We start from the raw sequence: 18,210 nt of genomic DNA, 5'->3' as shown, positions 1-18,210 counted from the left end.
CAGTGCCAGTTATTATGCTAAGCACTTTACAGGCATTATCTCATTTGATCCACACAAATACCCTATGAAATGGGCCCTATTATTATCTCAATTTTGCAAGTGAGTAACATGAAAAACGGGATGATAATGTCACTTGTCCAGAGCCATATAACTTGGAAGTCATCCATAGACAGCAAAGGCTGTCTCAAGAGCCTATCCTCTTACACACCTCCCTCCATTCCTTGTGGGTACCATCTATGTAATGCTCGGTGGCATCTGCCAGCTCCCTGATCTAGAGTGCTCTTTCCCCTGGGTGCGATGTCTCTAACTTGTAAGTCACACTTGGAAGAAACAAATGACTTACAAAGAGGCTTCTCAACCTGCTATCATACATCCGAAATTTGCAAGGAGATATTGTAAGGCTGGTGGCGGCCCCCTCCCCCCTTCCCTAGATCAAAAAAGAAAAGGCTCATGAGACCAGACCCAACAAGGACCTGCCAAGGACGACTGCCCACTGAAAACTACCAGACGAGGATAAGAAAGTTTTGGCTCCTGGATTCCAAAAATACCGCCAGCCCCTCCTATTTCTCAATGACCACCAAAGGTTGCCCCAGCTCTTCCCGCCAAAAGTCCATAGCCCAGCCCAAACGGTATAAAAGGCCTCACCCCCTTCAAGCAGGAATGACTTCTGGGGCCCTCCTCTCTTGAAGCCCTAGAACCTCATCCGGGAGCAGTAAAAAAAAGGCCATGTGGTTTGGCCCCACTCTTTCTCTCTGTCTTTTCTTTTTGCCACTGCTGAAAAACCTTACAGAGATGAGTATTTTGAATGACATGGCTGGGCCAGCACAATGGCTCACACCTGTAATCCTAGCACTCTGGGAGGCTGAGGTAGGAGGATTACTTGCAGTCAGGAGTTTGAGACCAGCAAAACATTAGACAGCCAACTAAAACTAGAAACAAAAAATTAGCTGGGCATGCTGGCGAGCACCTGTAGTCCCAGCTACTCAGGAGGCTGAAGCAGGAAGATCGCTTGAGCCCAGGAGTTTGAGGTTGCTGTGACCTAGGCTGACGCCATGGCACTCTAGCCTGGGCGACAGAGTGAGACTGTCTCAAAAAAAAAAAAAAAAAAAAAAAAAAAAGAATGACATGGCTCATTTCTTATTCTATAATTAAGTGGGGTTCAATGGAGAGAACAGGTGTTTCACACAGAAAGGGATTTGATTTAGGGAGGAATTGCAGTGCTGGAGCAACTGGAATCAGGGGTTGCCACTAGAGTTTTGGCTTCACGGTCACACCAGAGCTGCAAAGCAGAGGTTAGGAGACTATTGCTGGCAACACTCACACCTCAGAGCCCACTTCACTCTCATAAGCACTGCAACCATCTGCCTCCTCTCTGTTTTGAAAATCTCACATTAGCGTGTATAATTAGCTAAACCTAATTTACATCCACAAATATAGATTCAAGACAATATTTAATGTCTTTTTTAGATTTCCCACCTCTCCAAATACAAGGATGGTGAAATGAAAATTGAGAGGGAAACTATTTTTTTTTTTTTTTGAGACAAGAGTTTCCCTTTGTTGCCCAGGCTAGAGTGAGTGCCATGGCGTCAGCCTAGCTCACAGCAACCTCAAACTCCTGGGCTCAAACAATCCTCCTGCCTCAGCCTCCTGAGTAGCTGGGACTACAGGCATGTGCCACCATGCCCGGCTAATTTTTTCTATATAATTAGTTGGCCAATTAATTTCTTTATATTTATAGTAGAGACGGAGTCTTGCTCAGGCTGGTTTCGAACTCCTGATCTTGAGCAATCCGCCCGCCTCGGCCTCCCAGAGTGCTAGGATTACAGGCATGAGCCACCCTGCCCAGCCAGAGAAGGAAACTATTACTACATATCCAGCACAGGACACCCTCTCCCGACCAGCTACTCAATATCCACACACTCCCTTGTACATAAAATAAACTTACTATAGCAACAATAACTTATTCACACTAAAACAATGCTATTATATTTTCTATAAACTGAAAAACACTCCCTAAAACAGGAGACCAAAGGTTCCATCAGGCACAGTAGCCATCTCTAAAGGATAATCAGCCAAGTGCCCAGTGGCTCACGCCTGTAAACTCTGGGAGGCCGAGGCGGGAGGATTGCTCAAGGTCAGGAGTTTGAAACCAGCCTGAGCAAGAGCGAGACCCCGTCTGTACTAAAAGTAGAAAGAAATTAATTGGCCAACTAAAAATATATATAAAAAAATTAGCTGGGCATGGTGGCACATGCCTGTAGTCCCAGCTACTCGGGAGGCTGAGGCAGGAGGATCCCTTGAGCCCAGGAGTTTGAGGTTGCTGTGAGCTAGGCTGACACCATGGCACTCTAGCCCGGGCAACAGAGTAAGACTTCTGTCTCAAAAAAAAAAAAAAAAAAAAAAAAAAAGGGATAATCATTCTTCTTCTAGTTCAGATACCATCCCATGTCAATATCCTGTAACCTAAATTAAAACATTACAAAGTTAATCTTATCAAGTGATGTCAATAAAACGTAAAAGGGAGATGAGAAAAGTTTACACACACACAGCTACTAAAATCTTCATTTCTATAATTGGTCATAACACTATAATTGGTGTTTATAACTTCTTTTTTCCACTACCTCCAACCCCCAGCCCTCCAGCCAGGACCTTGGCTGGTCAGAATTCTTTACCTGATGAGTGACCCAAACCGTTATTCCTAACTAGTCTGAATCTTCAGTGGTCGTACCTGGACATGGCATTACTAGGATATGCCCCAGATGATCCCTTGAATTCAAACACAGTACTCCCTAACCCTAGTGTTTAACAGCAATCCTATTTCCTCTTGAGACTCAATGTGAATCATGTGAGCCAGTTCAGTAAGACCCATGGTTTGCCTGTTGATTCAGTGGCCTAAAGAATTTCCAATGGCCAGGTGGCAGTTTTAGCCTGCAATTCAATGAAATCAATATTGCATCCCTTGTGGAAGCATTCCTCTCTTGGGAACAAACACCTCCCAACCAGTAGAAATCACAGTTGTGAGGATTAGAAAAAACACCTCACAGGTGGATTATTAGAAGTTGCTCTGCTGGGCGGGGTGGCTCATGCCTGTAATCCTAGCACTCTGGGAGGCCGAGGCAGGCGGATTGCTCGAGGTCAGGAGTTCGAAACCAGCCTGAGCAAGAGTGAGACCCCCATCTCTACTATAAATAGAAAGAAATTAATTGGCCAACTAATTATATAGAAAAAAATTAGCCGGGCATGGTGGCACATGCCTGTAGTCCCAGCTAGTCTGGAGGCTGGGGCAGGAGGATTGCTTGAGCCCAGGAGTTTGAGGTTGCTGTGAGCTAGGCTGACGCCAGGGCACTCACTCTAGCCTGGGGAACAAAGTGAGACTCAGTCTCAAAAAAAAAAAAAAAAGAAGTTGCTTCTCTCTTGATCCATGGGCCCATGGATTCTGGCTATGCAGAAACAGAACCATATAATGGTCACCTGGGTTTTTTTGTTTGTTTGTTTGTTTATTTTTGAGACAGAGCCTGGCTCTGTTGCCCAGGGGCTAGAGTGCCCTGCTGTCAGCCTAGCTCACAGCAACCTCAAACTCCTGGGCTCAAGCAATCCTTCTGCCTCAGCCTCCTGAGTAGCTGGGACTACAGGCATGCACCACCATTCCCGGCTATTTTTTTCTATATATTTTTAATTGGCCAATTAATTTTATTCTATTTTTAGTAGAGACGGGGGGGGGGGTGTCTCACTCCTGCTCAGGCTGGTTTCGAACTCCTGACCTTAAGGGATCAACCCGCCTCAGCCTCCCAGAGTGCTAGGATTACAGGCGTGAGCCACCATGCCAGGCCTGGTCACTTGTTTAAAATATTTACCTAATCCTGTAAGACAGCACCTCTGCCTTTCAACACATTTTCACCTCACTAGGTTAGTAACTGAGTCTTCAACAGATCCACCATCTTACCATCCTATAGAGACAGGTGCTTCTGAGATACATGGTAAGACTAGTGTAGCTCATAAGCGTAAGCACACTGCCATTTGTCTTTTGCCCTATAATGATTTCCATAGTCAGAAGTGCTGTTATGCTATTGTGAATGTGAATAAGTGGTCCAATAAGTCTGTGCGTGGGAGTGCTAGCAGACATGTAGGTTATAAAAAAGCAAATCCTAAGGGAGGCCAAGGTGGGCAGATTGCTTGAGGTCAGGAGTTCGAAACCAGTCTGAGCAAGAGCGAGACCCCATCTCTACTATAAATAGACAGAAATTAATTGGCCAACTAATATATATATATATAAAATTAGCCGGGCATGGTGGCGTATGCCTGTAGTCCCAGCTACTCGAGAGGCTGAGGCAGGAGGATCGCTTGAGTCCAGGAGTTTGAGGTTGCTGTGAGCTAGGCTGACGCCACCGCACTCACTCTAGCCTGGGCAACAAAGCGAGACTCTGTCTCAAAAAAAAAAAAAAAAAAGAAAGAAAGAAAGAAAAGCAAATCCCTGCCAGGCGCGTTGGCTCACCCCTGTAATCCTAGCACTCTGGGAGGCCGAGGTGGGTGGATTGCTCGAGGTCAAGAGTTCGAAACCAGCCTGAGCAAGAGTGAGACACCGTCTCTACTATAAATAGAAATAAATTAATTGGCCAACTAATATATATATAGAAAAAATAAGCCAGCCATGGTGGCGCATACCTATAGTCCCAGCTACCCGGGAGGCTGAGGCAGTAGGATTGCTTGAGCCTAGGAGATTGAGGTTGCTGTGAGCTAGGCTGACGCCATGGCACTCACTCTAGCCTGGACAACAAAGTGAGACTCTGTCTCAAAAAAAAACCAAATCCCTATACAAAATAAGCACCTATTTGAGTGAGATGGATGTGGTTCAATTTCATCAGTCTTCCACTGGGTAGCTGGCTGGTCCCCTGAGGGAATACTACCATACTGGGTCTCTGCTGTGGGCAGGTTGAGTACTCAGCAGTAGCTGTGGTCATATCAACTTTTTTTTTTTTTTTTTTTGAGACAGAAGTCTCACTTTGTTGCCCAGGCTAGAGTGAGTGCCATGGCGTCAACCTAGCTCACAGCAACCTCAAACTCCTGGGCTCAAGCAATCCTGCTGCCTCAGCCTCCCGAGTAGCTGGGACTACAGGCATGCACCACCCTGCCCAGCTAATTTTTTCTATATATATTAGTTGGCCAATTAATTTCTATTTTTTTTTTTTAGTAGAGATGGGGTCTCGCTCTTGCTCAGGCTAGTTTTGAACTCCTGACCTCAAGCAATCCACCTGCCTCGGCCTCCCAGAGTGCTAGGATTACAGGTGTGAGCCACCGCGCCCCGCCCATATCAACTTTTGCTGGTCTTTGGGAGTCTCACTCATTGTTACTTCTCTTAGCTGTGCTCACATCTCTGTTAAAAAAAAATCCCCTCATTATACTTTCCTTGTTTCATGCCATTGAGTCCACCATTTGCTTCTTTCTGAGACCTTGACCAATATACCTGGACACGGGGAACTCCCTATGACATTATAGATGTGAAATGAAAGTAAGGTTGTTATGTAGCACTAGGGGGCCACAGAGATATGAGACCCACCTGCTCAAGCAACTTTCCTATACCTTCCAGACTTACTCAAGTCTGGTCTCAAATATTCCACTTCCAGTGGATGATCAAGTAGCACCCAATTTATCAGGGACAACTGAAGTTCCTTGGTGCCCCATGGTCAGGCATTCAAATTGCCACAGCCCAGGAGCAAGCCTTCTGTTGATCAAAAGGAAAATACTTCTTTTCTGGTAGAGGGCACAGTTTGCTTCAAACCTCTAGGTGGCTGCTGTATGATTCTCCTATTGAGACTTGCCAGAGGTTCATGTAGTCTCTCGCTCGATATGTCAAAGGCTCTGTGCCTATTGGATCTGCAGGGTCATAAAAGTCAAGTGGCCTGGACTTGTTATAGAGCCTTTTCTTGCCCTAGGTCCCACTGAAAACCTGCAACCCTAGGGATTACTCACTGAATGCATTGGTGTGGCACTCTTAAATGTAGTGTGTGTTGCCTACAAAATCCAAAGAGCCACACCAAATGCTGTACCTCCTTCTGAGTGGTAGGTGTTATGAGGTGCAGCAACTGTTTGAAAGTCCAACATGATTCAGACAATCTAAATACTTCGGCTGGGAGCGGTGGCTCACACTTGTAATCCTAGCACTCAAGGAGACCAAGGTGGATGGATTGCTCGAGGTCAGGACTTTGAAACTAGCCTGAGCAAGAGAAAGACCCTGTCTCTACTATAAATAGAAAGAAATTAATTGGCCAACTAATATATATATAGAAAAAATTAGCCGGGCGTGGTGGTGGCACCTGTAGTCCCAGCTACTTGGGAGGCTGAGGCAGGAGGATTGCTTGAGCCCAGGAGTTTGAGGTTGCTGTGAGCTAGGCTGACACCATGGCACTCTAGACTGAGCAACAGATCTAGCCTGGGCAACAGAATGAGACTTTGTCTCAAAAAAAATAAAAAAATAGGCCGGGCGCGGTGGCTCACGCTTGTAATCCTAGCACTCTGGGAGGCCGAGGCGGGCGGATTGCTCAAGGTCAGGAGTTCAAAACCAGCCTGAGCGAGACCCCGTCTCTACTATAAAAATAGAAAGAAATTAATTGGCCAACTAATATATATATATATATGAAATTAGCCGGGCATGGTGGCTCGTGCCTGTAGTCCCAGCAACTCGGGAGGCTGAGGCAGTAGGATTGCTTGAGCCCAGGAGTTTGAGGTTGCTGTGAGCTAGGCTGACGCCACGGCACTCACTCTAGCCTAGGCAAGAAAGCAAGACTCTGTCTCAAAAAAAATAATAATAATAAAATAAAAAAAAAATAAAAAAATAAAACTTCACTGAGGTTCAGGCTTTTGAATTGGGATTTATCCCCCACCCTCTGGCACACTTATGTCTTAATAAAACATCTGGAAGAGCAGTCCCCAACTTTTTTGGCACCAGGGACTGGTTTCATGAAAGGCAATTTTTCCACAGATGGGAGTGACAAGAGGTGGAGCTCAGGCAGTGAGTAGAAGAAGCTTCTCTCTTTCTCTCTGTCTCTCTCTCCCTCTCCCAGCAAGCCGCTCACCTCCTGCTGTGCATCCCCTGCCTCCACTTTCCACGGACAGGGGTTGGGGGTGAGGGGAGAGGTGGTAGTTGCAGAGCTCTGTGGCCAGGTTCCTAACAGGCCACTGACCAGTATTAGTTTGCAGCCCCAGGGTTGGAGACCAAAGATATAGAATATTTGCTTCCTCTTCATCACCTGGTCCAGTAAGCATAATGTCAGCAGTGCAATGAACCAGCATGATGTTCATGACAAGCAAGTTTCATTCACCCTAGATTCTGACAGTGAGCCAGAGAATACACATAGCCCTGAGGTTGTACTTCTGTTCCTACCAGATGAAAGCAAGCTGCTTCTGATGTTCTCCGCTGACTGGGAAAAAAGAACATTTGTCAGGCTGGGAGCGGTGGCTCATGCCTGTAATCCTAACACTCTGGGAGGCCGAGGCAGGCGGATGGCTCAAGGTCAGGAGTTCGAAACCAGCCTGAGCAAGAGCGAGACCCTCATCTCTACTATAAATAGAAAGAAATTAACTGGCCAACTAATATATATAGAAAAAATTAGCCGGGCATGGTGGCGCATGCCTGTAGTCCCAGCTACTCAGGAGGCTGAGGCAGGAGGATCGCTCAAGCTCAGGAGTTTGAGGTTGCTGTGAGCTAGGCTGACGCCACGGCACTCACTCTAGCCTGGGCAACAAAGTGAGACTCTGTCTCAAAAAAAAAAGAACATTTGTCAGATAAGTAACTGCATACCAGGTGTCAGGGGGCTATGTTGATTTGCTATAGGAAAACAACATCATCTGGAATAGCAACTTAAATTCAAGTCACAACCTGATTAATTTTACAGTTACCCACTATTCATCTCCAGGCTAATCAGGTAGGTTAAATAAAGATGTGATATGAGTAAGCATTCCTGCATCTTTCAGGGTATACTGTTCTCCCTGCCAGATAAATCCAAATTATTCCTTTCAGGAAGACCCATCCTTGCTTCTTGGCACTCCAGCCTGGGGAAAGGAGAGAATTTGAATAACAAGTGGTTTTTGACACGTGGATTCCCTTGTGGCTTCCCCATGTATTATTTATTTAAAATAGGCTTAATTTGGCAGTTCATTAAGTACTATAAATCTTATAACTAGAAGGATTTTTGGAAATAAATTTCCACTATTACAGAAGAGTTTCTATTTCGATTATGTCATGATGAGCAAAGTAGCTATGCATCTAACTTATTTGCTATGAAAAGAAAATTTGAAAAGAAAATTATGGATTATGGACGCACACAGGGAGATATCTACACATATGTATGAAGGCCAATAATGAGGGAAAAGGGCTGCACCTTCCTATATCTCCCACCTCCCATCTACCTCTTGTTCTAATAAATCTATAAAGCATATGAATTAAAGGACTGGAGTGCCATGGTACTGTAAGGCTGGTGGCGGTCCCCCTCCCTTCCCTAGATCAATAAAGAAAAGGCTCAGGAGACCAGAGCCAACAAGGACCTGCCAAGGACGTATGCCCCGCTGAAAACTACCACACCCGGATAAGAAAGTTTTGGCTCCTGGATTTCAAATAATGCCAGGCACTCCTATTTCTCAATGACCACCAAAGGTTGCCCCAGCTCTTCCCACCAAAAGTCCCTAGCCCAGCCCAAACGGTATAAAAGGCCTCACCCCCTTCAAATGGAGGCGACTTCTGGGGCCCCCTCTCTTGGGATCCTAGAATCTCGTCCAGGAGTGCTAAAGCCACGTGGTTTGGCCTCTCTCTCTCTGTTTCTTTCGCTGCCGCCGATGAAAAACCTTACAGGTACCAGTTCAGATAGCTTCTTTTTCCTTATGTAGACATCTATAAAGTGCTTCTTTGAGAGAGAAAGCCATCTAATTTCCATCTGAAATAGGAATTTAACTTTATTATTATCAATAATAGTCTTTCTCACGTCTCATGAGAGAATCCTAACATCACATCCACTATTGTTGTATTTAACCACTTCGGGACTGTGCTCACTGGCTGCAAAGCCTTGCCCACAGCCGGCACTCATAGTCCGCACAATAGTTTGTACTATGCGTGGATGACGAATCTGTTTTACTTTTGTGTGATGAGGAAAGCTTTAAAGCACTGAAAGCTTGTTTTACTTTACAGCTTTACTTGTAATGTAAATCAGAATAGGTAACATATACATATATGTTTTCATTACGTTATTTTTAAATGTTCACAATTTTATTTAGATAAATGAAAAATTAGAAAAGTCATATCATGGCTGTCAGCTAAAGTCGCTGTGCGAGTTCATCTGTGGCTGTCGACTATAGTGACAGTGGTCCCGAAGTGGTTAAAATGGCACAAAATTGTTGTCACAAGTCCAAATCAAAGACTTCTCAAATCATTCTATGAAGCCAATATTACTCTGAAACCAAAACCAGAAAAAGTTAAAAAAAAACTATCAACCAATATACCTCTTGAGTATAGACATAAAAATCCTTAGCAAAATACTAGCAAATAGAATTCACAAATACATAAAAAGAATTACACAATGTGACCAAGTGAGGTTTATCCCAGAGATGCAAGGCTCATTCAATATTTGAAAACCAATCAATTTAAGCCGCTACATTAATAGACAAAAGAAGAAAAGTCACATGATTATATCCAGTTAATCCAGAACAAACATTTGACAGACTCCAAATCCAATTCTTAACAAAAACTCTCAGAAAATTAGGACAAGGATGACTTCCTCCACTTGTTAAAGAACATATACAGGCCGGGCGCGGTGGCTCATGCCCATAATCCTAGCACTCTGGGAGGCCAAGGCGGGCGGATTGCTCGAGGTTAGGAGTTTGAAATCAGCCTGAGCAAGAGTGAGACCCCGTCTCTACTAGAAATAGAAAGAAATTAATTGGCCAATTAATATATATATATAGAAAAAATTAGCCGGGCATAGTGGCGCATGCCTGTAGTCCCAGCTACTTGGGAGGCTGAGGCAGCAGGATTGCTTGAGCCCAGGAGTTTGAGGTTGCTGTGAGCCACGCTGACGCCATGGCACTAACTCCAGCCTGGGCAACAAAGCAAGACTCTGTCTCAAAAAAAATAATAATAAATAAATAAATAAATAAATAAAATAAAGAACATATACAGAATGGCATATACAGGCTCACGCCTGTAATCCTAGCACTCTAGGGGGCCGAGTCGGGCGGATTGCTTGAGGTCAGGAGTTCAAAACCAGCCTGAGCAAGAGTGAGACCCTGTCTCTACTATAAATAGAAATAAATTAATTGACCAACTAAAAATATATATACAAAAAATTATCCGGGCATGGTTAGCCGGGTATGGTGGTGCATGCCTGATGCCTGTAGTCCCAGCTAATCGGGAGGCTGAGGCAGTAGGATTGCTTGAGCCCAGGAGATTGAAGTTGTTGTGAGCTAGGCTGATGCCTCGGCACTCACTCTAGCCTGGGCAACAAAGTGAGACTCTGTCTCAAAAAAAAAAAAAAAAAAAAAAAAAAAGAAAGAAACATATACACAAGACCTGTGGCTGACATCATACTTAATGGTGAAAAACTGGATACTTCCCCCTTACGATTGGGAACAAGGCAAGGATATTCACTTTCACCAATCTAATTCAACATAGTACTAGAAGTTCTATCTAGTGCAATAAGGTGGTAAAAAAAGAGAAAGAAAAGAAACAAAGGCCATATAGATTGTGAAGAAATAGTCTTGATTTGCAGATGACATAATTGTCTTTTTTGTTATTGTTTTGAGACAGAGTCTCGCTCTTTGCACGGGTTAGAGTGCCATGGCATCAGCCTAGCTCACAGCAACATCAAACTCCTGGGCTCAAGCAATCCTTCTGCCTCAGCCTCCCAAGTAGCTGGGACTACAGGCATGCACCACCATGCCCAGCTAATTTTTTGTATGTACTTTTAGTTGGCCAATTAATTTCATTCTATTTTTAGTAGAGACGGGGTCTCACTCTTGCTCAGGCTGATTTCGAACCCCTGACTCCTGCCCTTGAGCAACCCGCCTGCCTCAGCCTCCCAGAGTGCTAGGATTACAGGTGTGAGCCACCATGCCTGGCCGACATAATTGTCTTTATAGAGAATTTCAAGGAATCTACAAAAACAACTCCTATAACTAATAAGTGAGTTTTGCAAGGTTGCTGGATGTAAGACCAACACGTAAATCTCTTTATACAATTTCAAGGTTAATTATAAAGCTACAGTATTCAAGATAGTGTGGTATTAGTGAAAGGACAGACATAGACAAATGGAATGGAATAGAGAGACTAGAAATAGACTCACATAAAACTGGTTTTTGACAAAGGTTCAAAAGCAATTCAGGCCGGGCACGGTGGCTCACGCCTGTAATCCTAGCACTCTGGGAGGCCGAGGCGGGTGGATTGCTCGAGGTCAGGAGTTCAAAACCAGCCTAAGCAAGAGTGAGACCCCGTCTCTACTAAAAATAGAAAGAAATTAATTGGATAACTAAAAATATATATACAAAAAATTAGTCGGGCATGGTGGCACATGCCTGTAGTTCCAGCTACTTGGGAGGCTGAGACAGGAGGATCTCCTGAGCCCAGGAGTTTGAGGTTGCTGTGAGCTAGGTTGACGCCATGGCACTCACTCTAGCCTGGGCAACAAAGTGAGACTCTGTCTCAAAAAAAAAAAAAAAAGCAATTCAGTGGAGGATAGTCTTTTCAACAACTGCAGCAATTGGATGTCCATAGGCAAAACAAAACAAAACATCCTCAACTCAAACCTCACACCTTATATAAAAATTAACTCTAAATAGATACTATATTTAAATGTAAAATGTGAAACTATAAAGCTTTATGAAGACAATATAGAAAACTTTTGGGACCTAGGACCTGGTGATGAGTTCTTAGACATGGCACCTAAAGTACAATCCATAAAAGAAAAAAATCAAGAAATTGGACTTCATCAAAATTAAAACTCTTGGCCGGGCGTGGTGGCTCACCCCTGTAATCCTAGCACTTTGGGAGGCCGAGGCGGGCGGATTGCTCAAGGTCAGGAGTTTGAAACCAGCCTGAGCGAGACCCCGTCTCTACCAAAAATAGAAATAAGCCAGGCCCGGTGGCTCTCGCCTGTAATCCTAGCACTCTGGGAGGCTGAGGCGGGCGGATCGCTCGAGGTCAGGAGTTTGAAACCAGCCTGAGCAAGAGCAAGACCCCGTCTCTACTATAAATAGAAAGAAATTAATTGGCCAACTAATATATATAGAAAATTAGCCGGGCATGGTGGCGCATGCCTGTAGTCCCAGCTACTCGGGAGGCTGAGGCAGCAGGATCGCTCAAGCTCAGGAGTTTGAGGTTGCTGTGAGCTAGGCTGACGCCATGGCACTCACTCTAGCCTGGTCAACAAGCGAGACTCTGTCTCAAAAAAAAAAAATAGAAATAAATTAATTGACCAGCTAAAAATATATATACAAAAAATTAGCCGGGCATGGTGGCGCATGCCTGTAGTCCCAGCTACTCGGGAGGCTGAGGCAGTAGGATCGCTGAGCCCTGGAGATTGAGGTTGCTGTGAGCTAGGCTGACGCCACGGCACTCACTCTAGCCTGGGCAACAAAGTGAGACTCTGTCTCAAAAAAAAAAAAAATTAAAACTCTTGCTCTGCAAAATACCTTGTTCAGAGCATAAAAACAAGCTACAGACTGGGAGAAAGTGTCTGCAAGCCATATACCTAACAAAGGACTCATATCAAGAATATATAAAGAGGCCAGGTATGGTGGCTCACACAACAGTCCTAGCACTGTTGGGGGGGCAAGGCAGATAGATTGTTTGAGCGCAGGAATTCGAGACCAGCCTGAGCAAGAATGAGACCTGTCTCTACTAAAAATAAAAGAGATTAGCTGAACACTAAAAATAAACATAGAAAAAATTAGCCAGGCAGGGTGGTGCATGCCTGTAGTCCTAGCTACTTGGGAGGCTGAGGCAAGAGGATTGCTTGAGCCCAGGAGTTTGAGGTTGCTGTGAGCTAGGCTGACGCCACGGCACTCTAGCCCAGGCAACAGAGTGAGACTCTTTCTCAAAAAAAAAACCAAAAAAAAAAAAAACCCTAATAATCCAATTAGGAAATAGACAAGGCCGGGCATGGTGGCTCGCCTGTAATCCTAGCACTCCGGAAGGCCAAGGCCGGCGGATTGCTCGAGGTCAGGAGTTCGAAACCAGCCTGAGCCAGAGCGAGACCCCATCTCTACTATAAATAGAAAGAAATTAATTGGCCAACTAATATATATAGAAAAAATTAGCCGGGCATGGTGGCGCATGCCTGTAGTCCCAGCTACTCGGGAGGCTGAGGCAGCAGGATTGCTTAAGCCCAGGAGTTTGAGGTTGCTGTGAGCTAGACTGACGCCACGGCACTCTAGCCTGGGCAACAAAGCAAGACTCTGTCTAAAAAAAAAAAAGAAGAAGAAAAGAAAAAGAAAATAGACAAAAGATGAAGAGGCATTTCATGAAGAGGATGTACAGAGGGCAGATAAGCACATCAAAAGATGTTCAACATCATTAGCTATTAGAGAAGTGTGTATTAAAATCACAAGGAGATACCACTACCTACTTATCAGAATGGCTAAAAAAAAAAAAAAATCAGCAGAATTCCCACATTGATTTACTGACCTATGGAATGAGGCCATCATGGTGGAAAGGCCCAAGTGGAAATCCCTAGAGCTTCCCCTTCTCACCAAAGTGTAAATCAAATGAAATGCCACATACTTAGGGGGCAATTTCAGAAATTAGTTCTATCATCACAGACTTGGAAAATACATGGAAGGAAATTCCTATCACACTCCCATTTAATTCATCAGTCTGGCCTGCACAACAGTTGGTTAGGTCTTGGTGAATGTAGCAGTTTTAAACCAGGGCTCCAAAATTCTTTGACACTTTTCCCATTGAAAGGTGGGGCCAATGTTACCTCCCATTGAACCTCAGCAAGCTTGTGACTACTTCAACCATAGAATACACCAGAAGTGATGCTATGAGATTCCAAGGCCAAGTCATAAAAGGGGATGTAGCTTTATGCCTTAGTCACTCTAACACTTGCTTTGGAGCCCTGAGCCACCAAGTATAGAGTCCAAATACTCTAAGGCTGCCATGCTGTAAGGAAGTCTAAACCACATGGAGAGGCCATGTGTAGTAGATGTGCCAGTTCTAGCAGAACCTGACCTTGCAGCCATCTCAATGCAAGCAACAGGAATGTTCATGAAGAGCTTCCCAGAAGATTATAGCTTCCAGCCATCTCATCACTGGTAGTCATCCACTCATCTGAGACAAGGCCTCAGACATTATGGAGCAAATAGAAACCATTCCCATTGTGTGCTGTCTGAATTCCTAATCTGAAGAACCTGTCAGAACAATGAAATGGTTGTTTAATGTCACTAACTTTGGGGATGGTTTGTTGTGCAGCAGTAAAAACAAAAACTTGTGGACATTAAATAATTATGGATTACTGTAAGCTTCATCAGGTGGTTATTTCAATTGCTGCTGCAGTTTCAGATGTGGTCTATTTGCTGTAACAATTTCATACGTTTTCCAACATTTTGCATACAGCTGTTGATCTGGCCAATGATAAAATGACCTGTTGAAAATTCTTCCATGTTGCTAGTTGGGACACAAAACCTTGTGAAGTTGGAGTGCTAGCCTACAGAATTTGGAATAAACTATGAGCCAGAGACTATTAAATAGTGAAGTTTTTCTCATAGGTAGAATATAAAGGGGTCTGGAAAGCAGAGTTGAGGTGGGGAATGACGTATCTCACAGGTGTGCTGAATGGTCTGCCTTTAGAATTTTTGCTTCTCAACCTCGTGATTTTGGACCTGGCCGGTTTAGACTCTAGTACTGAAAAAAAATACATTTCCACTTAGAGACATGAGAATTGCTCCACTAACTTGGAAACTGAGAGCCACTTGGCCATTTCTGGTTCCTTATGCCATTACCCACCCTTGCCTTCTCCAGCCAACTTCTAACTCATTGGCCAGAACTGTGTCACATGGCCACCATAATTGCAAGAGAGACCAGTAAAGGATGTAACAAAGGATCTGACAGGCTTAGAGCAACTATGACTCATCCCCTGTTGCTGGGCACAGTGCTATCCTGAAGAAAGCTGGGGCCTTATTACTAAAGAAGAGGAAAGAGATGGTTATTAGATAGCCAACTAAAAGTGTTTAGCACACATGACTATCAAAACATTTTAAAACCAGTCAAAACCCTATAGGACCCGAGGGCAGGAGAGCATCTATGAGAAGACATAACGTGAAGAGCTTATGATTTTTTTTTTCTTTTGAGACAGTATCACTGTGTTGCCCAGGCTAGAGTGCCGTGGCGTCAGCCTAGCTCACAGCAACCTCAAACTCCTGGGCTCAAGAGATCCTCCTGCCTCAGCCTCCCAAGTAGCTGGGACTACAGGCACGTGCCACCATGCCCAGCTAATTTTTTCTCTATATTTTTAGTTGGCCAATTAATTTCTTTCTATTTTTAGTAGAGACAGGGTCTCATTCTTGCTCAGACTGGTTTCAATCTCCTGACATTGAGTGATCCTACCACCTTGGCCTCCCAGAGTGCTAGGATTACAGGCATCAGCCACCATGCCCCGCCAAGAGCTTATGTTGTTAGGAGCTTTTCTCTTGGATTATAAGAAGACTGTAAGAGAATTTAATGGTGTAACTTTGTGTGGAGTGGTGCTGTGGAAGAGAGAGGTGAAAAAATTTTGAGGCCTATCCTTAATGTCAATGGAAAAAAAGCCAAAGTCTGCAAAATAATTTTAAAGATATTTATTCTGAGCCAAATTTGAGGACCATGACCCAGAGCCACTGCCAAGAGGCCTTGGGCAAGTGGACTCACTGTGGCTGGGTTACAGTTTGGTTTTTATACATTTTAGAGACAAGGGTTATGGGTAAAGCCATCAATCAATGTGTGGGAGGCAGACATTGGTTTGGCCCAAAAAGGAGGGCCATCTCCAAGGGGGGGCTTACAGATTATAGGTGGGTTTAAAGATTCTTTAGATTGTAATTGGCTAAAGACATGAAGCTTTGTCTAAAGACCTGGAATGTTTTAACATAAACTGTTTACCAGAGATAAGCCACCATTTGTTGCAAATTGTGGGCCTACAGGTTTGTCTTGCATACCCTTAGGCCTGTTAATGGGTTACAAAGGAAGTCTCCAAGAAAGGAGGGGGGCATGATAAGGCATGTCTGACCTCCCTCCTCCTGACAGGCAACTTTGCCCTTGAATATTCCTTTGGCCACGAGGGGGTCCATTCAGTCAGCTGGTGGGGAGGGGGTGAGCATTTTAGTTCACATTAATGTTCACTCATCCCGTGCACACATTTATTCTCATTTTTGCACATATTATATCCATTATTTAAACCTGTTCTTTATTGTGTCCAAGAGCCCATAATACCCTTCTAATAATAAGAATCAACTTCTTTTACTTGCAAACAAAGTATTAATATTTCTGCCTGGTATAAGATTTGATACCAGAAGCAAAGTCTTCCATGTAATAAATTCTCAGACAAATGTGAGAATTTTGTTTCTGTTATCTGGCCAGATGTGGTGAAAACAATGTGGTGAAAAATATTCTCGGATGGGAATCTAATAGCCTACAATATATATTAGCAAAATAGCTCCTTAAATTTTTGGCTGTTCTCACCTGAAATCCATTGTCCCTTGCAGCTACAGCTCTGGGATAAGCTTCAGTGTCCAGCCAGGCACCACCTTCACATGAACCTACATTCCAGCATCTATACCAATAACACATCCTGATTTAAAATTATCTTCTTCCCTGTTGGGCCAAGAACCTTCAAATATCATTTACATAAATATTGCCCGTTTACTGGGACATATTTGCAAACTCATACTATTGTTTTCACAAGCAAGCTTACTCCTGCTGCATTTGACTTTGTAAATTGTTCCCTCCAGGCAATGCAGAGGTTAACTGTAGCTAGAGGTTTGGAGGCAGGGTGAGACAGCTGAAGGGATGGGTGTGACTGAGGGGAAATGTGCTTTCTTTCCCCAGCTAATTCCCTCAGGAGAGTAATGGAATCTTCAATCAGACAAAGAATTTGGGGTTGTTAAACAATGGAGGCTAAGTAGGAGTTGGGGATTCTCCTGTTTATTCTGTGAACTAAAATGCTCACCCCCTCCCCACCAGCTGACTGAATGGACCCCCTTGTGGCCAAAGGAATATTCAAGGGCAAAGTTGCCTGTCAGGAGGAGGGAGGTCAGACATGCCTTATCATGCCCCCCTCCTTTCTTGGAGACTTCCTTTGTAACCCATTAACAGGCCTAAGGGTATGCAAGACAAACCTGTAGGCCCACAATTTGCAACAAATGGTGGCTTATCTCTGGTAAACAGTTTATGTTAAAACATTCCAGGTCTTTAGACAAAGCTTCATGTCTTTAGCCAATTACAATCTAAAGAATCTTTAAACCCACCTATAATCTGTAAGCCCCCCCCCCCCTTGGAGATGGCCCTCCTTTTTGGGCCAAACCAATGTCTGCCTCCCACACATTGATTGATGGCTTTACCCATAACCCTTGTCTCTAAAATGTATAAAAACCAAACTGTAGGCCAGGCGAGGTGGCTCGCGCCTGTAATCCTAGCTCTTGGGAGGCCGAGGCGGGCGGATTGCTCAAGGTCAGGAGTTCAAAACCAGCCTGAACAAGAGCGAGACCCCGTCTCTACTATAAATAGAAAGAAATTAATTGGCCAACTGATATATATAAAAAATTAGCCGGGCATGGTGGCTCATGCCTGTAGTCCCAGCTACTCGGGAGGCTGAGGCAGAAGGATCGCTGAAGCCCAGGAGTTTGAGGTTGCTGTGAGCTAGGCTGACGCCATGGCACTCACTCTAGCCTGGACAACAAAGTGAGACTCTGTCTCAAAAAAAAAAAAACAAAACAAAACAAAAAAAAAAAACCAAACTGTAACCCAGCCACAGTGAGTCCACTTGCCCAAGGCCTCTTGGCAGTGGCTCTGGGTCATGGTCCTCAAATTTAGCTCAGAATAAATATCTTTAAAATTATTTTCCAGATTTTGGCTTTTTTCCGTTGACAATTTCCATTTCAAATCTCAGAGTTCTATGCTTTTCTGATCATTGCTCAGGTCTATTGTACTAAGAGACCTGACAAGGCTGTGAATTCACTGACTTTTATAATTTGGGAAGGTGA

This window comes from Microcebus murinus, unplaced genomic scaffold, assembly GCF_040939455.1.
Source record: "Microcebus murinus isolate Inina unplaced genomic scaffold, M.murinus_Inina_mat1.0 scaf005_hap2_Mmur4.0, whole genome shotgun sequence".
NCBI lineage: Eukaryota > Metazoa > Chordata > Mammalia > Primates > Cheirogaleidae > Microcebus > Microcebus murinus.
This window is presented reverse-complemented; position numbering follows the sequence as displayed.